This window comes from Aquila chrysaetos, chromosome 4, assembly GCF_900496995.4.
Source record: "Aquila chrysaetos chrysaetos chromosome 4, bAquChr1.4, whole genome shotgun sequence".
Taxonomy (NCBI): Eukaryota; Metazoa; Chordata; class Aves; order Accipitriformes; family Accipitridae; genus Aquila; species Aquila chrysaetos.
Window position 1 is genome coordinate 34,741,329 of NC_044007.1, and position 24,542 is coordinate 34,765,870.

Here is a 24,542-nt window from a genome sequence, read left to right on the forward strand (position 1 = left end):
AAATTGTTAGTGGGTGGGAAAAATGATACATGCATCTGTGCTGAGCTACTTTGGCCACTGAACAAACTAGGAGTCCCACTGACAGTGAAGAAGATACTGTGGGTATCTAGAAGCCACCAACTTTGGATTCCAGATGTTATATTGCCAGTAAATTCCAGACTGGCCTTTATTGTATGACTGTATGTGAAATATGCATTTTGTTTACTGGAGGGAAGGCAGAGATGCATTGGTATCAGACTTTATGTCCTATTAGTGTTTGCCTGCTTTATCCTTCACAGTTGCAGTAAGGCAGGTGGTCACAAACAGTAACTTCAAGTGAAATTGTCAGGTTTCAGTGGTACTGTCACCCTGAAAAACTAGAAGGTCTAGCCTGAGAAAAGCAGCAGCTGAGAACTGCTGTGACTTACATAGCACTGGTATGACAAGTGCTGTGAGGTACCTTGAACTAATAGCAATGCAGTGCTCCAAATCCTGCAGATTCAGAGCTCTCTTAGTGAGCTGAGAAAGATGCATGGCTGGTTATGGGGATGAGAAGTATAGGAAGTAGCACTGCCCTGACCCCAGAGCTAGAAATGGTGCAAGGCATAAATGTTTGACTTTCCTGCTGACAGAAATGCTTGGGTCTGGTTTGTGTCTGTTATGTATGTATTTGTTTTTTAAATCAAACACATATGAAAAAGGGCCTATGGAACAGCTTCTACACAGGCTGCTTTTCTTTACTCACAGTTCCCTGCAGCACAATCAGAGGACTTCAGATGTCTTGACTGGCCTGGAGCAATCTAGCTCTAAGAAAACCATTTTCACCCTGGGACAGTCTCTGCCATGATTGTGCCTGTATCTTGGACTCAGCTTCTGCTTCCCACATCATCCTGTGTCTTAAAAGCTGTGAGGTGGAGGAGAACAGGTCTACTTACTTACACCAAGCTTCTTATGACTGGAAGAGAGCAACAAACAAGGCTGACAGTGATACCAGTAGAGCATCTTCATCTGAGAAACGCATTCAGGTTCCAATACAGAATCATCGGCATCGATATCTGTAACACCTCACACTATCCATGCCACACTAGTAAGTGGCTCCTTGGCTGCAACCTTTCTCCTAGAGATCTGGTACATCCAGCACTTCTGCCTAGGTACAGATGTTCGATATGAGATCCCACAGTGAAGTACAGAATGATTTACAAGTCCCAGGCCCTGCTTCAGCTGAATCACGTGTCTTTTTAATGTGGGCAAAATCAGACAGAGGCATCATAATTCCACTGATCATAGGTAGCATTCACCTAGAGAAAGGAATGATGCTTTTTAGGGATTTGGGGGGCAGAAGTCCCCAGGAGCACCAGAAGCCAAAAGAACTAAGGAGATACTGGAAATCATGCCTGTGGTACAGTTAGTACATCTAGAGCACTGGATAGTTTTAGATAACACAGAATAACTTCTTGCACAGGTTTTGTTTTTTTTTTTTCTCCTGAACAAATCTGAACTAGTACAGGCATATAGATCAGACAGGAAAATTATATTATTTAGCTATTACAATTCTGAGTTGGTGCTGGGGGTCCTTTAGTATCTCATGATACCACAGCTTAAAGGTCAGGTGAAATGACCTTTATCCACATTCTGATAGAACAACTGGAACACTCTGAAACAGCAGTGTTCAAGGATCAGTAAGAATATTTAATTCTGATTTTATGTTGGCATGACTAAGCATGCTAATTCTTCTATTATAGGCTGTTAGTAATTCTTTTTTCTCTATATAAATTACTCAGACCCTGCTGTGCAAAACAGGGTCTTTATAAATTATACCAGCATGGACAGTTATGATCCACTAATTCAGAATTAATTTATGTCATCCTACATATCACCCCAGTTTTCAGTGGCAACTCATTCTAGATAGCAAAAATCAACAAGATGTTTAAAACAAAGATCTTAAGATTATTAATTTTTGTTGTTATTATTATATTTCCTGTAAATTTCCAGATAAATGTAATTAAATATATTATTTCACAAGCACATGAAAAGAAGGAATGGTTTAAAAATTGATTCATAAAGGAAGATTTAATTAGAATAACAAAGGAGAATGAAAGCAATGAACTTTGTTGGTTGGAATATGGCTCTTTCATAAGTAGATCTTTGAAGAAGGCGCTCATTAGCATATTTCTATATTTTGCCCGGGAGCACTTCAGCCAGACTTATTCAAGTTTCATTAATATTTTAAAATTTGTGGCAAAAATGTAACTTTAATTATAGGCTTGGATTATTTGAAAATTAAAACACTGCCTTTAGCTGTACTAAAAGAGCACTGAGAAGAGACCTTGTGAGAATCTTATTTCTCCTTAAATCCCACAAGATGGAATCAATTTCTTTTTTAATTAATAGCTTATTTGCCAGTCATTTACAATTCAGTGCATAGCCTTGACTGTTAGCACCTCTAAATACTCATTCCTCACACTGGGTAAATTATTTTCCAGTATCAGGAAAAGGTCTGTGACGCAATATCTTTTTTTGAGACAATGATGGCTTTGGGAATCGATCCATGTGGCACATCTGGTTGTATCAAGGAGAGACGGATATGATTGTAGAAGAGTAAGACCATTGCAAGGATACCGTGATGTGGATGGGCTGCCACCCTCACCAGCAGCAGTCTGGTGCAGTGCAGGTTCTTCCCTCATTACTTCTTTAAACTTAACAGTGTCAAATGTTGATTGAATGAGATCAGCCAAGCACCAAATTCTCCTCTCTACTTCCTTCTGTCCCAGTCCCACACTTGCCCCCTTCCTCTGCACTTCTGCTGTGTCCTTCCACCAGCAAGCAACTAGACCCCATACTCCCTCTCTCTCACAGCAAGACCCAGCCCTTTAGTTTCTGCCTCTTCAACTTTGTTATTCCATTTACTCACCTGCCTCATATCGGGACCTCCAACTCCTCCTCAGGAGCAATCTCTTTACCATTCCCTATCTTCCTACCTCACCTCTCAGAATAACTGGGCACATATTTCTAAGTATATATACCGTTTATTTACCACTTTTTTGCTTGCGTAGCCTGGGTTATGCATTAAAAAATCCTACATTTGGCAGCCGTATGGGCATGGGTATACAGGTGGCTGAAGAATATAAAGGGATGTTTATTAGAGAACTCCTTTTTCCTAGGAATCTCCCATTTCATCAGTCTTCCATGCTCTGCTGTTCTGCATCCAGTAATCCCAACTCTTTCTTTCCTCTGACCCGCAGTTAAAACAGAGCACTGCTGCCAAGGACCGGGGAATATGCTGCATCCACAGCTGCTGCAGTAGATTGCAAACCCACACAGCTACAGCTACAGCTAAAGGAGGGTATGTGAGGATTTGACTTGCTGCTTTGAAGGAATAGCACCTTTAAAGGAGTGCAGGTTATACACATCAAAACACTGACCTGTTCTCTGAATGCTTGTGTTATAAAACATAATTAATTGCTTGCAGAATGTGGGGCCCCAGAAAAGGAAGTTCAAGCAAGCAGTATAGTAAACGCTTTGCAAAGAAGCTTTCAGATTTGCAAAGTCTATTGGCGCTTTCCAAAACAGCATCGCCAACGTCAGCCAGGTACGTGCCATTGAAAACACCACCAGGGTAAATACTGAAAGGTCAGCTCCCCTTTTGTGCCAGTTGTGTGTGCCTGTTCTTCAGCCTTCTCACTTTAAACAGACTGATATCTGTATGTGCGCAAATATTAAAACATACATTCTTACACCGGTGCCAGTGTCTGTTTTTCTTAAAGAAGCAATATTTATATACGCAAACAAGACCGTTACAGAGGGTATGGACTGCAATATTCTCATACCACAGTTCCTTCTTGCCTTGAAAAAAAGGGGAAAAGGGACAGGTCTTTCATGGTGTGGGTAAGAGCTTTGGGATCTTGGCATCTTTGCAGTAGTACCTGACCAATCTAAGGATAAACTTTGTGAGCCATATGGTCTTTTGCAACTGGTCCTCCTGAGGATGCCATAAAATTCAGTGCAGCCAAGTGGAAGCAACAGTGTTTACTCAAAGTTTGCTTCCTTTGGAAAAGAAATTTGATGTGGCTTCATTTTAATTAGTTTGTAGCATGCGAGAAATACACCGACTGCAGACGAGGTGTGAAATGTTCAAAATGCAGTAGGGCTGCTGGAATCACAGTCTGGGTCTTGTGGGGGACAGGGAGTTAGAACGCTTCTGTGGCTGGCACAGTCTGTGCAATTGAGACGTGTATCTGGTAGGGTCAGTGAGCTGGACACTTCTGCTACATGGGAAAGGTATCACTGACTGCTGCCATTATCACTAATGAACTAGAGCTGTAACATCCCCACATGTGAGTGCATGGCTAGAAAGGGGAGATTTTGATTCCTTTGTTTCCTCTGTGCAAATCATATTGATTCAGTAATGGAGGAAAAAGGACCTATCCCTCAAATATTACTGATAGTCTGTATGTCCTTTGCAGTTAGCAAATCAAAATACTGCTGTGTTTGTGTTCTCTGCTATTGCTTGTTAGTGTTGTAATGGAATAGCACATAATTTCTGGTCTCTGGTCTAGCATTAGGAAAGTCAAGTTTTAATATTTGAATATTTGTGGGTTTGCAATATATTCTGTAATAGATCTGATAAGTGTACAGTATGTTTTTTTTAAATCTCACCATAGCACTTTGAAAAATAGTAAAATGGTAAAATACTGCCACTTATGTGCAAAGTTGTCAGGGTGCATAGTAGGGAATCTGTATTAAAAGGTGCTTAAGCCAGAGTTAACTACTTCTCAGAAAATTTTCAGAGGTTGAAAGTTTTTTGGGAAGATTGTGAAACCTGATCCTTGTGGTTTCAGTGAAAACTTGTGAGTGACATTTTTTATGTATTGTGGCATTTTTCTCCTAAATATTTCAAATCACATGAATTTACAGCTGAATTACTATGTATGAATGGTAGCATATCACATACTCAAAATAATATTGTCATAATAAAAAGCCATACAGCATTAATGTGGTGACCCACCTGACACTTGGCAAATTTTAACTCTATGCACTTTCTCCCCTCAGTCAGGTTTCCCCTTCACAATCACTTCCTGACATCAAGACCACCCATTCACTGGCATATGACAAGGTTTTGAAAAATGACCTGTCAGCAAGACTCACATCTATACTTAACTAATCGTGATAAAAATAACTGAAATTTCTAAGGTTCCCAAAATGTACATTAGGAAAAAAATGCTCTGAGGGAGCTATATAATGCATTATTTCCAGATGTATAATAAATAGCATGTTTCTTTAAAAAATGCTAGGAAAGCAGTTTCTTCCAACTTTTAAGACAGTTTAAGGGACAAAGGCACATAAAGGAAACAGTGTTAAGTGCAGGAAAGATGGTTTGGCATCGGTAATGTCTATAGAGATTACTGTAAGGAAACTAAAGTTCAAAGTCCTTCTAATTTTAAAGCTTTTTTTTTTATAAGAATCTTTAATTATAATATATATATTTCCATGTGTAGAAGAGTGATTTAAAACATCCAAGTGAAAATATTTCTGTTATATTTCACAATTCCCATATCCAACTGCTTATCCAACTTCCATACCTCACCAGGCTGCTGCTCTTAGTACAGTATTTTCGTCAGTTCTTAGAGGCACCTCCATGCCTACTCCCAGCCTTCCCTTCCATATGAGATGCTACTCCCAAATCTGTTTGGGAAGCCTTTATTCTTTCTTGGACTGCAGATATTCTTCAAACCAGGCTTTGAACCTCTGGTGATTTAATGTTTTCCCTAATCTCACGGTACATTTGGTAACACAAACCAAGGCAAGATGCACACATCTCCTGTCAAAGTGGAAAGTACCCAGTTGTGCAGGGGAGTGCTCAAGAAGGACAGCTGGTGGTTCAGATCTCCTGAACAACCATCTATTCTTGATAGAGCCTAAGAAAAATGCCTAATCAGAACTGATACATTTTGAAACATTTCTAGAAGGCTTATATAAATAACCCATGAACATTTACATACCATCTACTGAATACAAGGAATCCACTAAGTTTAACTGGAATGTATAGAAAGTTGCTTGTGCAGTATTCAATACTATACCCTATATTTTGTGCACTTACAAACACCTTTTATCAAATTCAGGATTTTTTTCCAGTTGGCCCTTTAAAAATATTTTCCACAATTTGCTCACCACAATATTGTTTCAGCCGTTTGTTGCCTGCCAGAATGAATTTTCTCAGTCTCTTTCATTTCACAGCTTTCCTTTTCTCTTTTTTTTTGAGCCTGAACTCTTCTTCCTTGTTGCCTTTCTTATGCTCACTGTCCTTTTCCTTTCATTCTTAGAACAGGACAGGCAGTTGTTCCACTGTCTCTCTTTCTTCAACTCCTCACCAATTGTTTTCACTTTGCTTGCCTTTATTTTATCATCTTCTCTCCATTGTCTCTCCCTCCTACTCCACTAGGCTGACATGGTAGTTCAGGCTAATACCATTGCATTAGACTCAGGAAAACATGTCCTCTCCAGCTATAAATGCCAAATATAGCAAAAGCAGAAGACAGCCATGTCCTGTTACACAGATCAGGTTTTTACTAAAAGTTTGATTGTTAAATGGCAAGTGCTTGTATTTTCTTTTTTTGATGTCTACTTTTTATCTTTACCTTTCAAGATGCAATGCAGTACAGTATCAATTTAATATCACTGCTATGAAATAGTTAATAAAACAGAAGTAGAAGCTGCATGACATGTAGGGAAGGTATGGAGCTTCTGACAGATAATACTGTGTCTCTCAAGTACAATCACTTTGTGATGTCATGCCACTTCTCTTTGCCTCCTTGATTGAAACCTATCTCTTCAGTCTCTCACTTGGCTACAGAATATAATCTAGATCCTGGTTTTGATGTTTTGTTTTTTGGTTTTGGTTATTAGACATACTATGGAATATCAGTGAGTGAAGAACAACAGATAGCACCATTTCAGATTTCTATAAGGAACTGAAAAATGTAGTCTGCCTTGCTTTTTTTCAGATGTCTTCTCTTCATTCTCTGAAAGCATCCTGTGCTGGTTTTGGCTGGGATAGAGTTAATTTTCTTCATAGTAGCTGGTATGGGGCTGTGTTTTGGATTTGTGCTGGGAACAGTGTTGATAACACAGGGACGTTTTCGTTACTGCTGAGCTTACACAGAGCCAAGGCCTTTTCTGCTCCTCACCCCACCCCACCAGCGAGGAGGCTGGGGGGGGGCACAAGGAGTTGGGAGGGGACACAGCTGGGACAGCTGACCCCAGCTGACCAAAGGGATATTCCAGACCATAGGACGTCATGCTCGGCATATACAGCTGGGGGGATGTTCAGAGTGATGGGGTTTGTCTTCTCAAGTAACCGTTATGGGTGATGGAGCCCTGCTTTCCTGGAGATGGCTGAACACCTGCCTGCCAATGGAAAGTGGTGAATAAATTCCTTGTTTTGCTTTCCTTGCGTGCGTGGCTTTTGCTTTACCTCTTAAACTGTCTTTATCTCAACCCACGAGTTTTTTCACTTCTACTCTTCTGCTTCTCTCCCACATTCCACTGTGGGCGAGTGAGTGAGAAGCTGTGTGGAGCTTAGTTGCCGGCTGGGGTTAAACCACGACACATTTTCAGTGATCTTGCACAGATAGTAACAAACTGGTATGCTTGTTGTATTTCCACTGCTTTGAGTTCCAAGCGTGCCATTTAATTGTAACCATTTCAAAGATTTTTTTGTCTTTGAAGAAAATCTATGAATTTGTTACTAAGCTCTGAAAAGAAGATGGATGGAAAGGAAATTCTCTGGTAAGCTTTTAAATCCACTAAATGAAATGTTGATGTGGCACAGGTAAACTGATGAGATGATGAGAAAAAGCTGATGAAAACAACCCATAATTAATTAAATGACATTATTTGTAATTTACTAAGCCAGGCTCTCCTGGTGAGGAAACTGATTTCAATGCACCTCGCTTTTTTCCCCATTAAAAGAAAATCTGTAATAATATTTCATTAATGAGATAATCCTCCTTATTTAAAAGACCGCCTTAGATCTCTGCAGGTGTAGTTTCAGAGATACTTGCTTTTTGAGAACTAATTGTAGTTACCAGAAAACTATTAATAGAATCTGCATTTATAATATGCCCCTTTTAAAGCAATGTAACACAGAACTCTGATTTTGCATCATCATCTTCTTTTCATATCTACAAGAATATTTTCCTCCAGGTTAGGCCTATACTATAGTTGGTAATTCTTTGTGGTTCAAAATAAGAGAAACACTCTTGTCTCTGTCTGTCACTGTTCCTTCCTGGAGTGCTGAATAAGACACCTCATTTGCATTTATTAGTTAGTCCTACTTCTCTACCTTTTTATTCTGCCTTTCTGTCTTCTTTTATATGACTTTTTAATTAAATCTTATTCTGTCCTTTCATTACTTATTAATGTTCTCATTGGGGAAGCATGGTTTTCACTCTCCTCACAAAGCAGAATCAATTTATTTCAATAACCTCATTTAGACTTAGTTATCAGTAATAAAACAAATAAGCCATTTGTTAATTATGCAAATTGAAATGACAATTTCAGAACACACATTCCTAATATAATGTCAAATGGTCACACCTGGAATGTGGCTTCTGCTTCATGAACAAATGTGCTGACTATTAATGTGACAGCATCTGATAGAGGTTATTCACAACTTCTAACTGGGAACACTTGAGATAGGTAGCTAAGTAGGGATGATCTCCCTATTTCATCAATGATGACAAATATGAATGTTATGAAGATTATTTTGAACATCAAAGTTAACCTCTTCATCTTGTCCAGCCCTCTAAAGAAGCCTACATTTACTATACAGGAGCTCAGACTCCTGGTTTAGGTGCCTGAAGTTAAGCAGTGTGAATAACCTCTTCTCTATGTCTCTGCAAATAACCAGATCTCATTAAACGAAGTATTCACTAAGATGGTTTAACTGTAGCTCTTGTTTTAGACACATTCCCATGGAGCAGTTTCCTGGTGATACCTCCAAACTTCTGTTACCTGAAAACCTCCATCCACATTTCATCCTGACTGCTACATTTCTTGTAAGTTTGCCTTCACTGAGTAATGGTTTAAGGTGAATGCCAACATTTTTTGTACTTTGTCTTGGTTCCTCATCTTCTTTACATGACTAGTGGACTAATTTCTAGCACTTTCAGTCCTACCATTATAATCAACAGTAGAATGTAACATCTACAGTTTCCTTCAGAAAGTATTTAACAAATAAAATATGAAAGAACCTTATTCCACGTACTTCCTTCGGTTTTCTGATAGCTTCCTGTACGCAGTGAGCAATTCAAGCAACATTTTTTTTCCAGTATTGACAAAGACTTAGGTTACTTCTAATTCTTCATAACACCATAATGCAGAAGAGTACAGATGAAGGGTTGCTACATTTTTCTTGGCTTGAATCATATGGCCTAGATCAAGGTTATAGGAAATTTTAGCAGTCTGACATCTGTCACATAGCTATTGATAAGCTATGATTCCAATGGCTGCCGGCTTCACCACGGCTTGCTGGTACATCAGTCTGAAAGGAAATAGCACACACAACATAATTTGCAAGTAAGAACCTCTTCTTATCAGAGAGGCTGCAACATAACCCTGAGGGACTATGTGTGGAAGGGTTGTACACACTTTTGCCACCCAGACATTGAGCTCAAGTACCATCGGCAGATTTACGGTTGTAATCCAAACCAAAACAGTCTGTAGAGTGAAGTATAAAAGTAGCTCACACCAGTAAAAAGTTGCTGAATATTGTTGAAATATGCAAGCAGATGAGTAGACAGGAGGAAATGATTTGCAAAACAAAAGATCTCAGTGTTTGCATGAAAGGAAAAGTGAACGTTTTCAGAGAGGTTATTGGAGCTATGAACTGACCTTTCCATCTGATTCAATGCTCTGTTTCAAGCTTCTCCTCTTCTGTAGTTTACTGGCTCTTGACTAATTATAGGTTAATATGTTAAGAAGCAGTCACACAGAATTGCCTTCTGTATATTGGATTTTACATGCTAGCCTTTGGCTGCTATCCCCACCACAAGATCAGGCTGCTTGTATAAGTGGTAAAAAAGACACACTGGGCAGTGAAGACAAACAGTAATCACCACTGCAGCCACAGCCCCACAGTGGTACAACCACAAAACTAGCATTCATAAAATAAGGCATTACATACAAGCAGCTGCCTACGCTGAAAAAATAGACTTTTCAGGTGCTAGAGGTGTTAAATATAAGTGTGAGCACATTTTCACGAGGGTTCCACACGATGTAGCAGTGATATCTCAGAGGCTAAAATACTGTGACAATATGACATTTTATGGTACATGACATTATAAGACAACCCTTTTAATTTATTGGTTTCAGCTCAAAAACTGATGTAGAAAAGTGAATATTGAGAAGACGTTGCGTTTAATTGCTGTACCTGAGAAAAACAAAAAAGCAGCTGCACTTTACTTATTGATACTGTAATGCTCCCACTTTCCCAGAGGTCCTGTGTATAAGACTGCACACAGTGGGTCGTGTATCAGCACAATCAGGTGAACATAGGGTCCTCCAAGTCCCTTGGCTGTGTATAATGTCACGCATGATGTAGCATCATATCATCTCTTGTACTGAGGCACTATCTCTCAGGTGGAATTAGTGGTAGATGACAGAGCCAGCCAGGCAGCCACACTGGGATGTGGTATTGTGGAGCACGAGAGATGAATTGGCAGTACAGAGTCTGAAATAGTACGGACGTTGCAGAAGACAAGCATAAGAAAATCAGATGAGTGTTTCTCACACAGAAAATCTTGCAGTTGCTTAAGAGCCTTTCTTCAGCCTCTCTTTCTATCCAATGCAGCATTTGTGAATTTCCTGGTTTTGCTCTAAGATTTACAATGTTTTCAAGTTTGTGTTAGTATGTGTTGGTACTGGTAAATACTAACAATTTGCATAGGACTGCCCTTTTCTCACTTTCTTCTCCCTTGCACCTTGCAGTAGGTAACTGTACTCTGCATGAACAGTTGTTGTTCAGTGTTGTTCATGATTTTGTCCATTAATACAGTGCGGTATGCTTTTCAAGTAGGTGATATAAGCCACATTTTTAAGCACAGCCACTGATTTTTTCAGTGTAACTTTTTTCATGCCCAAAACATGTTGTATAGTCACTATGAATACCAGTAAGCAAACAGATTTCCTACTGCCTTCTTTCCCTCTCTACTATATATATCCATGTAGAGAACTTCTGAGCAAGGGAAAAGAGCAAAGAGCCTTTGATAAAGAGCCTACCAGCTTGGTAAAGGTTTTGATCCTTATTTCTATTCTTCTGTTGTTTTAATTTGTGGTTATAAAAATTTTCTCTTGCTAAGAACAGTTTCCTATATTATTTTGGTGTTTTGGTTACTTAATCTGCTAATTTATGAAGTATTTAACCTGAATTTCAAGAGCTGTTGTGTGGGTATAGTGGGAATATGGAGGGTACTGAAGTAAAAATACATATACAGCCATTACATTTTACTTGTTCACAACAGCATCTGTCACTGATAAAACACAAAGCACAGTTTTAACCTTTTGTGATTTGGCAAGAGGGAAATGCATTGCATCAAAAAAATATTCCTATTTATTAATTTCTTAATAAAACTGCAAATGCAAATACAAAATTACATCAGGTTTGAAAATACTTTCAAAGTTCCTTTAGCAGAATTATCAAGCAATAGATTTACTGGTATTCCTTAAACAGATTTCTTAAATTCTGATGCAGCTAGGATTTTTTAAGCTTAGTACAAACTGATTACTTTTTAATATTTTCTTGCATTCATAAAGACATACCTCTCTCTGATTTTATCTCAACCTTTAAAGTGTCCACTTAGCCTGAATTTGTATATATATAGATAGTTTCTATATAGTCAGAAGAGAATGGCAGACTCCACCCAGGAAAAGTTTAAAAAAAACCAAAACAAAACAACAACAACAACAAAACCTCCAGACCTTTATAGCCAGCAGCAGTTACAGTATCTGGGCAAATAGTCAGGTATCTTACTAACTTCCAGAAACAAACCAAGGATTTGTAACATGCATTTAAAGTAACACATATCTAGCATGAAGCCTTCATAGTTGTATACAACCCGTAATTGTATACTGGTCATCTACTAAATGCCTAGAGTTGTTTCCATTTCCTTTTTCTTTTGAGCTCTGATTGAGTCACCTGTCACATGGTGAAAATGTGGAACCTGCAAGCCTGGAAAGAAATCTTCCACAGAGCCTCTGAAAATATACTATGTCTTAGAAGTCCAACCATCATTTCTACATGATCCTGGAATTTCTACTTGACTCAACTTTTACTCAACATGCAGCAATTCAGGCTTTTCCTTTCTGCTTTTCATGATTTCTTAGGCCCTCAAAAAAGTGCAAGCATAGACTTTCAATTCTGCAAATAAACTCAGTGATACCTGTGAGCACTCAGCAGCTCTCTCATAACACTGTAGCAAGTTCAAAAAAAACCCCAAACCAAACCAAATGGAGATATTTATTAACAAAAGTCATATTTAAACTATGTAACTCATGATCATGTGGCAGTTTAGATGACAAGAGCTGTTATGGGCTCAGAAAGTGAGTTGACAAATTCACAGAGAAAAAAATATCAGAAGATATCAAACACAAATATATCTCTTATGCCTGAGGAAGTCCATGAGCCACAGATTGCCAAAACCTGGGAAATTATATCTAGAAGTGTATATGGTTGCCTTGCTCTTATGTTCTTCCTAAAGCACCCATGCTGGCTATTTACAGAGGTGCAGTAATGAACTAGGTATATCATAAAATCACAGAATCATAGAATGGTTTGGATTGGAAGGGACCTTAGTGATCATCTAGTTCCAACCCCTCCGTCATGAGCAGGGACACCTTCCACTAGACCAGGTTGCTCAAAACCCCATCCAACCTGGCCTTGAACGCTTCCAGGGATGGGCCAGACACAACCCCTCTGGGCAACCTGTTCCAGTGCCTCACCACCCTCACAGTAAAGAGTTTCTTCCTTACTTCTAATCTAAATCTGCCTTCTTTCAGTTTAAAACCATTACCCCTTGTCCTATCATTACACTCCCCCATAGAGACCCTCCCCATCTTTCCTGTAGGCCCCCTTTAAGCACTGGAAGGCTGCTATAAGGTCTCCCCGGAGCCTTCTCTTCTCCAGGCTGAACAACCCCAACTCTCTCAGCCTGTCTTCATAGGAGAGGAGCTCCAGCCCTCTCATCGTCTTTGTGGCCCTTCTCTGGACTCACTCCAACAGGTCCATGTCCTTCTTATGTTGGGGGCCCCAGAGTTGAACGCAGTACTCCAGGTGGGGGCTCACTAGAGCAGAGGGGGAGAATCACCTCTCTTAACCTGCTGGTCATGCTTCTTTTGATGCAGCCCAGGATACGGTTGGCTTTCTGGTCTGCAAGCACCCATTGCCGGGTAATGTTGAGCTTCTTATCAACCAACACCCCCATGTCCTTCTCTGCAGGGCAGCTCTCAATCCATTCTCCACCCAGCCTGTATTTGTGCTTGGGATTGCCCCAACCCATGTGCAGGACCTTGCACTCGGCCTTGTTGAACTTCATGAGGTTTGCATAGGCCCACCTCTCAAGCCTGTCAAGGTCCCTCTCGATGGTATCTTTTCCCTCCAGCATGTCAACCACACCACACAGCTTGGTATCATGGGCAAACTTGCACTCAATCCCACTGTCCGTGTCGCTGACAATGTTGTTAAACAGTGCTGGTCCCAATACCGACCCCTGAGGAATGCCACTCATCACTGGTCTCCACTCGGACATGTTGACTGCAACTCTTTGAGTGTGACCATCCAGCCAATTCCTTACCCACCGAGTGGTCCATCCATCAAATCCATGTGTCTCCAATTTAGAGACAAGGATGTCATGCAGGACAGTGTCAAATGCTTTGCACAAGTCCAGGTAGATCATGTCAATTCTTTATGTTCTGCATATTATGCAGTAAAGTTTAGATACCCAAAATGTAGGAGAAAAAATAGAGAAATCAATTGTATCATAAAAATATAATGTAATGCTAATTTCTGGAAAGCGCTCCAGGAATTATACAAGGAGGCAATGAGGCATATGTTACTCACTGTTTGAGATCAAAATCCACTCCCTGAAATGCTAAAAGCTAATCATGTAGATTATTTACCCTTGGCTCTTGATGGTGATTTGGCATTTGACCAGTGAGTAATTCACAGATCAGGAGGGAGGTTTGCTTCCTGATTAAATGGATAACAAATATTTTAAGTAGATGCTCAACATGAATACAAACCAATAATAACGCACTTCCACTGTGAACTTTTGAAATTTATAGATAAATTCACAGATACTGCATAGCAGCCCAAACACTTACTGGCAGTAGCTGATTAGATCATATAGGTAAAGTGAAATAGCCATTCTATTTTTATGTTAAAGGGTGTACATATATCCCTTTCATTGTCAGGGTCCTCATTAGACCATTCCTGCTCTGGAGTAGCCTGGTAACATGTAGCAAAAACCATAGGTATAAATTCAGCACCTAAGTTACTCTCACTGTTTTCCCTGGGAAAAGATACTAGTTTTATAGACAAGGTTTCCAACTTGTCCTCCGCAGAGGACCATGTGCTATCTGAGAAAGTTCTTAAAGAAATCATGCCTAAATGGAGGTAGTTACTGTATCTCTTACAGCACCAGCATTTTAGGACTTGTCTTGCATTGGGAAAGATTGTGCCTGAGCTTTCAGTGTGACTCATGAGCTTGTAGCAGAGAACCCAAAATAGATAATCTATGAACTCTTTTTTTATTATTTGTCTGTATTAAATCTCATAATTTCTCACATAATTAATATTTCTCTCCTATGTAATTGGACCTCACTACAGAATTTCTAAAATTCAGTGAAGACTTTATTAAGCAAAAGTGGGAATGATGTAAATTATATAGGTTAATATGAGCATTGTTACAGAAACTAAGCTACATAGGTGATTTGGCAATTCAGTAATATGTTAATTTCAGAAAAGAAAACTCAGGGTCAGTGATAGTGGAAGGGACTATTTCAAGTAATCAGAGCTGCTGATGGCTTCTACATTGAGTACAGCCACTCAAATAAAGTCCTAACAAATTTTTTTCAACCAGAACTGAAAATAACTGCTCATTTTGCAGTAATGTACAGAATAATAAACAACATAGATACATTACAAATGTGTGTCACCAGGTAATGCTGCAATTAAATATTATAACTTTACTATTTACCTATAATAGTGCACTACTTTTGGTCACTTGTATTGAAAAGATCCAGCAGAAGGCAATTTGAATTATTAGAGACTTGGAATGATTTTCATATGAAAGAAAAAGGTCTGACAAGACAAGCATTTACAATAATCAATATTTTAGAAGGGGATTGCTTAAATGTCTATGAATTATTTCACAATGAAAGAACATAGGAACACCTAAAAGATTTTTTTTGTTTTAAATATTACAGTTAAAAATAATAAGGAGAAAAATGTTTTCACAGGCATAGTTTGGCACCACTGACAAAAGCCAAACATGTAGGAATTTCTCCTGGCTCACCAAAGCCCAAAATAACCACTTGTCAGAGACCACAGGATGACTGCAATGTGTTGCAGACCACACGCCCTTGCCTCTGTGGTGGGTTGACCCTGGCTGGATGCCAGGTGTCCACCAAAGCCGCTCTATCACTCCCCTCCTCAGCTGGGCAGGGGGGAGAAAATATAATGAAAAGCTCATGGGTCGAGATAAGGACAGGGAGAGATCACTCACCAATTACCGTCACGGGCAAAACAGACTCAACTTGGGGAAATCAGTTTAATTTATTACCAATCCAATCAGTGTAGGGTAATAAGAAATAAACCCAAATCTTAAAACACCTTCCCTCCACCCCTCCCTTCTTCCCAGGCTTAACTTTACTCCTGATTTTCTCTACCTCCTCCCCACCAGCAGCACAGGGGGATGGCGAATGGGGGTTAAGATCAGTTCATCACATGTTGTCTCTGCCGCTCCTTCCTTCTCAGGGGCAGGACTCTTCACACTCTTCCCCTGCTCCACCGTGGGGTCCCTCCCACGGGAGACAGTCCTCCATGAACTTCTCCGGCATAAGTCCTTCCCATGGGCTGCAGTCCTTCAGGCACACACTGGTCCAGCATGGGTCCCCCACGGGGTCACAAGTCCTGCCAGGAGCCTGCTCCAGCGCGGACTTCCCACAGAGTCACAGCCTCCTTCGGGCATCCCCCTGCTCCGGCTGGGGTCATCCACAGGCTGCAGGTGGATATCTGCTCCACCGTGGACCTCCATGGGCTGCAGGGGGACAGCCTGCCTCACCATGGTCTTCACCACGGGCTGCAGGGGAATCTCTGCTCCGGCGCCTGGAGCACGTCCTGCCCCTCCTTCTTCACTGACCTGGGGGTCTGCAGGGCTGTTTCTCTCACATGTTCTCACTCCTCTCTCCAGCTGCAGTTTCTGTGCTGCAGCAACTTTTTTTCCCCTTCTTAAATCTGTTCTCCTAGAGGCACTACCACTGTCACTGATGGGCTTGGACTTGGCCAGCGGCAGGTCTGACTTGGAGCCGGCTGGCATTGGCTCTGTCGGACATAGGGGTAGCTTCTAGCAGCTTCTCACAGAAGCTACCCCTGTAGCCCCCCACTACCAAAACTTTGCCACGCAAATGCAATACAGCCTCACAGACCCCAGTGGTATATGGATGATAATTTGGGAACCACCATCTGCACACTGAGCTGTGGAGCTCCCTGGCACAAGATGGTATAGAAAAGAGCAGGGTTTTAAGGAGGATTCAGCATTTTTACACCTGTTAAGAATGTCTGCAATTCCACTCAATAAAATACAAAATATGTATTACCAAAAGATGCATACCTTCATGCTTCAAGACATTATCCATCCCTAACTTCCTGCACTGGAAAAAACTATTCAATAACATGCTATTGCAAGCTATTGTAGGGATTTTTAAACTTTTTTTTTTCTGAAAAATTTGGTATTGTCTCAATTTAAAGAAAAGATTTTAGAAGAAATAGACCATTGGTTTGATCTTCTGTGGCAATTCATATAGTACTTGACTGGTGCTTTGTCATGTGAAAGAAAGACTAGTGTTTTGGATGCTGAAGCCTTAACAGTTGTGATTAAGGTAAAAGAGGGAATACATATTGTTGAAAGAACATCACAAAATAAAGACTGGGAGAAAGCAAAGTGTATATCATGTGGGATTAAAATGACTAAGACCATCTGGGAAACAATAGCTGGCAAGGAAAATATTCAGGAAGTAAAGATAATGTTGCTTCCTTCTAGTATAGTCAAATTATTTGATAAGGTATTCTAGACCTAATGTCTTGTCTGAGTCAGCCATTGAAAAGAAATGCAGATGATGCTGAACTCCTAGTCATTCTATTAAATTTAAAATGCTGATTTTAAAAAGTGTGGAAAGATCATTAATGCAGAACTACTGAAGTTTCAAAAAGAAAGAATTGATTTTTTTTTTTAAACTTAACCAAGATTGGCTGCAATCAAAAAAATAACAGGACATATGTCAAGAAAAGTAAAGTTATTCAGCAAGAAGAAACATATATTGGGGAAAAGAAAAGAAGATACAATGGACAGGAATATAGTTATTACACAGACACTGAGGAGATAATTTAAAATAAAAAAAAATAATAATGAGTGGGAATGTTATAAAAGCAGTAAAGAATGCAACTGACAAAATTCAGAAAGTATACCAAATAGTTCATAGGAATGCAGGAGGAATTACAGATAGTTTTAGGGACAAGTGTATGGTATGACGAGTACATGAGCCAGCAATGTGCCCTTGCGACGAAGAATGCTAATGGTATCCTGGGCAGCATTAGGAGGAATGTTGCCAGCAAATGGAGGGAGGTGATCTTTCCCCTCTATTCAGCACTGGTGAGGCCACACTTGGAGTGCTACGTACAGTTCTGGGCTCCCCAATACAAGAGAGACATGGACATACTGGAGAAAGTCCAATGAAGAGCCACTAAGATCATTAAGGGACTGGAGCATCTCTCCTATGAGGAAAGGCTGAGATAGCTGGGACTGTTCAGCCTGGAGAAGAGAAGCCTCAAGGAGGATCTTACTAATGTGTATAAGTACCTGAAGGGGGGTGCAAAGAGGATGGAGCCAGGCTCTTTTCAGTGGTGCCCATGATAGGACCAGAGGCAATGGGCACACACTGAAACACAAGAGGTTCCCTCTGAACATCAGGAAACACATTTTTACTGTAAGAGTAACTGAGCATTGGCACAGGTTACACAGGGAGGTTGTGGAGTCTTCCTTCTTGGAGATATCCAAAAGCCGTCTGGACATGGTCTTGGGCAACTGGCTCTAGGTGGCACTGCTTGAGCAGGGGGGTTGGACTAGATGACCTCCAGAGGTCCCTTCCAACCTCAGCTATTCTGTGATTCTGAATAAGGAAAGGTGATGGAACAGTGAACATGTGGGAGGTATTCATTGAACAGGAAGTTTTGTCTACACGAGCACTTGGAGAATGGGCCTTCTAGAATAAAGAATGGAACTATTGATAAAAAGATCTTTAGAAGACATAGGATAAATTTGGAAGAAACTTGTGTAAATTCACACATAGATTTAGTGCACAGCTGGAAAAAGATCATATGAATGGAGATATAGCAACAGAAAAAGAAGTACTGAAGAGGAAGAGAAGAGACAGCATGATGAAAATGTGTCCTAATATTAATGACAACAAGAGCAATACATTTACTGAGAGTATTGTACCTTACCCAGCTAGAATTAGATGAAGTCAGGGGAAAAAAACACTGAAATATTTATATAATAATAAGCTTTAGCAATAAAATAAGTACTCTCAAAGTACTCAGACAGCAGATGAAACTGGATACGATAGGAGTAACAGAAATCTGTGTTGCACAGTGCCTTAAATGCCTTACCCTGTGTAATGCGAAGGACTTTCCACTTGCAGTTCAGTAGCCTGCTTTTCACTTGCAGCTCTGCAACATCACTCAGGTTGTCCTGACCAGTGTTTTCCAGAGCTTCTCTGGCAGTAGTTTCCCTTGTTCTGGTTCTGTTGTTCCTGCAATCTTACACCTGCAAATCCCCGAACTATTGTTTTAGGGCAGGTTCTCATGGAAGTTACCCTGCAAATGCATTTCAACATCCTTTGTGCATCACATGGACTTTCATGACTCTCAGGAAGGCCTGTCTAAATATACAGTCATGAATGCTGCCCATGACTCGTGGTGGTGTGGGACTCTGCTGAATTGAGAAACAAAGGAAACTGGTGAGAAGCACTAGAAGTCTTGTGTTTGCCTGTGTGAAAGCTGTCTGGAGCTTGTGGGTAAGCAAAAAAACTGAAGAAGGGTCTTGAAGCCTGAGAGGGGCATATTAGGATTAATCATAGAGCAAAGAGGTCAGTAGAGAGAGCTCTGCCTAGAAAGCCAAGATATACTGAGGTAAATTGAGGATTTTTGAAAGCTAAACTAAGCTGTATCTTTAAAGAAAAAAAAAAGTTAAAACCAATAGCAGATTTGCCAGACCTGTATCTGTGTGGGAAAAGAGGTCAAGGAATAAAGAATCACTATGCCATGCTGTGATGACTAAGTACAGTTTAAAGATAATCAAAATATAGTCCCAGACCAGATTAATATTTTGCTTTCCTTCTCAGTAAGAGTAATTATACTGAACATAAGGGCAAAGACAGGATGGTTAATGGGAAATGAGAGCACAGAAACAAATAGGTCTTCAACCAAAGTATAATCAAACTTCAGGACAGCCTGCTGTGTTACAGTGTGCTTTATTGGAAACTAGTATTTGAGCTGGATAAGGAAGGGATTAGCACAACAGTTGAATGACCTTGAGGACCCAAGTAATAGAAACGGGAAGGAATTCAAGAGTGCAAAGTATAAAGTCATGCACTTAGGGACTAATAACAAGAATCTCTGCTATAAACTTGGGAGCTCATCCATTGAGAATGACAGAGGAGGAGGAAAACTTGTGTATGCTGGTCAGTCACAGGAAACCTGGATGATGTGATGTGTCTGTGAAAAAGGCAAGGAAAGATATATCCGGTAAGAGGGAATAAAAGAATAGTGCCTTTATACGAATCATTGGTAGGGCTCCATGTGTAACAGTGGCTGTCCATGTCCAGGAAAGAAGGATTCAGAATGGGACAGAGGTGCAGAAAGTCTGCTAGGAAGATCACAAGAATAAAAACCTTTTATATAACAAGTGACAGTAACTGGATTTTTTTAACAAATCAAAGGTTGAGATATTCTCTATAAATATGCCTTGAGGGTGTTTTTTCATTCAACAGCAGGAAGATAATACAGCTGTTTAAACTAAGGACAGTGGTGAAACAAGACAAAGTCATAAATTAACTATGACAGTATTGAGGCTGGAAATTAGAAGAAGGTTTTTAACCACAAACATGAGACTATCAAGTAGGTTTTAAGTAAAAGATTTGGGGGCAAATCTTAAATATTTTAAGTCAGAGTTTCAGCAATTTATAAAAGGAATTATATGACCTTGCATTATTCTGGGTTTTTGTCGTATATCGGCCTGGAGGTCCCTTTCAGTCTTTTTTTAGATAAGATCAACATTATCTAAACAAAGGGCAAAACTATCACTGACCCTCATTGCCTTCTGTGAAAGCTACCAGCTAATCCTGTCATCAGCGAAATTCTGTCAGAACAGAAGATCTGTGTGTACACATATTCTGCAAATTCTGCTGATTAGTTCTCGATCAACTGTTGTGTGGCTGAGGACAATAGCACTGATTGGAAGAGAAAGATTAATTATAGCAAGTACCTAAAAGTATAGCTATGGACAATACCTGGACATCTTTCCTTCGAAGCAGCAACCTTTTTCTCTTCTTTTAGAAAAACATGTATGTGGAAGGTGTTGGACTAAGGCCCATAAAGGTAGTGTATTAGGCATGGAAATAGTTCAGTTAGCAAGTTGTTGTGCAGATTTCCCAGGTGCTGCTATAGGGTTTTTTTAATCCAAAGTTGTGGTAAGGAATGACTTTATCTGTGTGTCTGTGTATCTATCAAAAGGATATTCTACTGTTCTGGTTGTTAATGCCCAAGGCTATGGAAAACGCTGAGTGGCATCCTAAAGAAATTGCTCTTCTTGACCATGGATAGATAATAGCAGAGAGAGTGTGGAGGACTTTACACAATTGCATGCACATGCACATGCACAAACACTTCCACACAGCCCGAACAGCCCACATACCACCAGTTTGAACAGTTTGAGTACTTAAAACATGTACTCAGTCCTTGGTCCACAGATAGTAATGTCATGTTCTGCCTGTGGGCCATTGTCATATAACTCATAGGGCCAAGAAGAGAACATGGAAAACATAGGAAACCACATGGACCCAATAAAAGTGTGCTTACTTGTTTTCTTCTCCTAACAGAAAACAGACCTCCTCATCCATGATCCTTATGAGTCCCTTCCAACTTGAGATATTATACCATTCTGTGATTCTATGATCTCTGTATACCTTTAATTTGTATAATAGCTGTACATTATTTCGAAGTATTTGATTATTTTTATCTGTATAGAAGAATATCTCTTGTGCTTTTCAGATTGGAAAAATACAACACCCAGCCCATTCCCTTGGTAAATCTGATTCCTGTGGCAGTCTTTGTCCTAGCCACCTGAATTGTGATGGGAAAGGGTAGTAACAGACTTTCACTCCGGCTGGGCTAACAAAAAGGCATCTTATCTACATGAGTGCAGTTACAGCTTCATTTTAACCTGCCTTCTGATCCCGTGTCTGAATGCTGTTGTATTTGGCTTGGTTTTACAGGCTTTTACTGCAAATATCAACACTCAAAGTGCTGGCTTGTGAAAGAACTTAGGCATTTTCCTAATTTTAGGAAGTGACTTCAGTGGGGCATCTCTAGTCAGACCTGTGTGTAAGTACTTGGCTGAATCAGAGCCAAGGTGCTTGTCAGTGTAATTCTTGCCAGAGAAGGGCCTCTTTCCTATGTCTGCCCGAACCTGTCCCACTGAGTTCACAGAGAGATTACACATTCCTTATCTTTTGTGAATTCCTTTGGGTCACCTTATTCCTCCAAGTCTCTCGCAAGTTCTTTCTGATCTTTAAGATAAGTAGTTGGCAAAGAAATACTTCCTGAAAAGGTGTGCCTGGACCAACCAGGAACATGCCTTTCTAAAATGATGGCTGATTTTAATAAATAAGTAATATAATATATTTGTATATTCATAGAATCATAGAATATCGTGAGTTGGAAGGGACTCATTATGAAATATATCTTAATATATTTTACAATATTTAATATATGTAAATAAATAATACAGTATGATAAAATGATCGGGAACCTGGCAACCAAATTATGTGGAAGGACTTCAGGTAGCAATCAGCTCTCCCAGGTCACATCTCCATGATTAGATTTTAAAATTAAAAAAATGGTTTGGTGTGGAGAGTATTTCCTGGGGATAACAGACCTTCTGAGAGAAGAGGGAGTAGGAAGCAAAGGGTACCCTCTCTTTTTAGTACTTTTCAGCTCAAAGTGCACTGAAGGAGAAAAGGTTACTTATCCTTTTGTAGTGTCTTTTTCCAAATTTCAGTCACTGTCCTACAGCACATAGAACGTATTTCCAAATTAATTCATTAACTGACACTTTGCTCTGTAACTGTCTTTTTTTGGCTCAGCGTTCTTTGCCTTTTATTCACCATCATTATCTGGCTTAGCACTCTGCTTTCTGGTTCCTAACTTTGACTTCTCCATATTTTGGTGTTGCTTCATCTGGAAAAAGCACAGGGAGAGGTTGTGAAGGATGTGCATCCAGTGCTATATTTCTACTTGGCAGAAGTAGAAACCATCTCCAGTTTCTCTGATGGTAGGAGGCAACAGTGCATGCTGAGCACTTAGCACAGTCTTGACCCTTCTAGCAAGGTGTAAATCAATTAGCTGTTGAAGTAGCAGCCTGAGATAAGGCTGTAGAATGAGGGAGAAGAAAATTATGGCTATCCTGATTTGGATCTTAGGATGTCTTTTTTTTTTTTTCTTTTTTTTTTTTTTTTTTCTTTTCCCTATGGGGACAGGTCTCCAGTGCAGCAAGGTATCTATTTTCAGTTCTGGTTAATAGTATCGATGCATCTGATATGTAAATGTTTCCAAATGTGAGGCTAATTCTGAACAGCGCTGAATTCCTTCAGTTCCCAGTGATTACAAGGGATAGTTCAACACCTCAGAGGTCTTATTTTATGAAAGTATCACCTATCTCATCTGCACTGATTAACATTAATTAAGATCCACTGAGGATAAAATTCTGAACACTCTCACTTTTCAAAGTATTCGCTACACTGAGTAATGACTATTTTCCTGGGTAAACTTTGCCAAGACTGGGACCTTAGTAAAGCATTTAGGGCTCTAAAAGGCAGCATTTACTCATATGAATTATGCCATTTTACAGCAAAAGTTCCAGAGTGCTACTCACATGAGTAAGAATTGCAGTTCGTCCATCATTAGGAAAGCCATCAATAAATAAATGTTAAAATATAAATACATGGACATATTCTTAATGCTGCAAAGCAGACTTTTTTAAGGTGTACTAATAATTTAGCCTGCCAATAAATGTTCTTAATGAAACCCTTCAGGCTAGTGTTGGAAGAATTTTGCTTGATACAAGTGGAAAAATTGTGCATATTAACCTGATGGGGGGGTCACTCAAGGCAATGTGCTTGCATGTGTGTTTGGGAGGCTCTTCATATAAAGGAGAAACATTCAATAACAGTAAAATACAAATACCACTTACAACGTCAAGAAAATAATATAAGGAAAGATACTTAAAGGATTTCAGATTATGTTTACATTATTATTTTTACACATTTCTTCTTCTGAGTGAAGAGTGCTGTTTGTTTAAGGAGAACACAGAGCCTCTATGACACAGTGAATAAATTTAAAATACTTTTGTTATTTAAAGCCAGGTATATTGTGAAACACATGCAAATGAAAAGTAAAATGCCCATTATTTTCCCCCTGCCCTTAAATTTTAAAATGGTGATGCCTTTATTCATATGAGGACAATTTTTCTACTCCACACAAGAAGTTTGTGCAGGAAACTTGCCTAAACAAGATGCCCTTTTGTTATGTTTGGCATAACCTTACAAACCGGATTGTAAAACAGTTAGAGAATTGTCTACAGAGAACCATGAAGGCTCTGCTCCTACAAATTTCAGCTTTCACCGCCAGGCTTCCTGCCCTTCAAGACTTCAGCTGCAGCCAACGTTTCTTCCTTAGGATGTAATTGAAGATTACTTCACAAACTGTTTTCTTCACCTGCATAAATACTTCCCGCATCTCTTCCTTCTGTGTTCCTGCTCTTAGACACAAAGGAAACTGTGACAAATGTCAGATTTCTAAAAGAAAGACGAGAAGTCCCATTACTTCCTCAGTTGTTAAATAGGAAGGTCTTTAAAACGTAAGCGAGGCTGCTGAAACACTGCGAGTCCATAGGTAGATTGCTCCCTCTTCTGGCACACCTGCATATTGCAGGACGATTTTTTAATAACTAAAA

At 39.7% G+C, this 24,542-nt stretch overlaps 1 long non-coding RNA gene across 1 annotated transcript; it reads left to right on the plus strand.

The window, feature by feature from the left end:
• Nucleotides 1-3,059: 3,059 nt before the first annotated feature.
• On the plus strand, nucleotides 3,060-18,419 carry LOC115340667. The gene is made up of 3 exons (XR_003923125.2): nucleotides 3,060-3,070; nucleotides 9,832-9,848; nucleotides 18,277-18,419. It is a non-coding gene; the product is annotated as an uncharacterized LOC115340667 (long non-coding RNA).
• The last annotated feature ends 6,123 nt before the right edge of the window (nucleotides 18,420-24,542 follow it).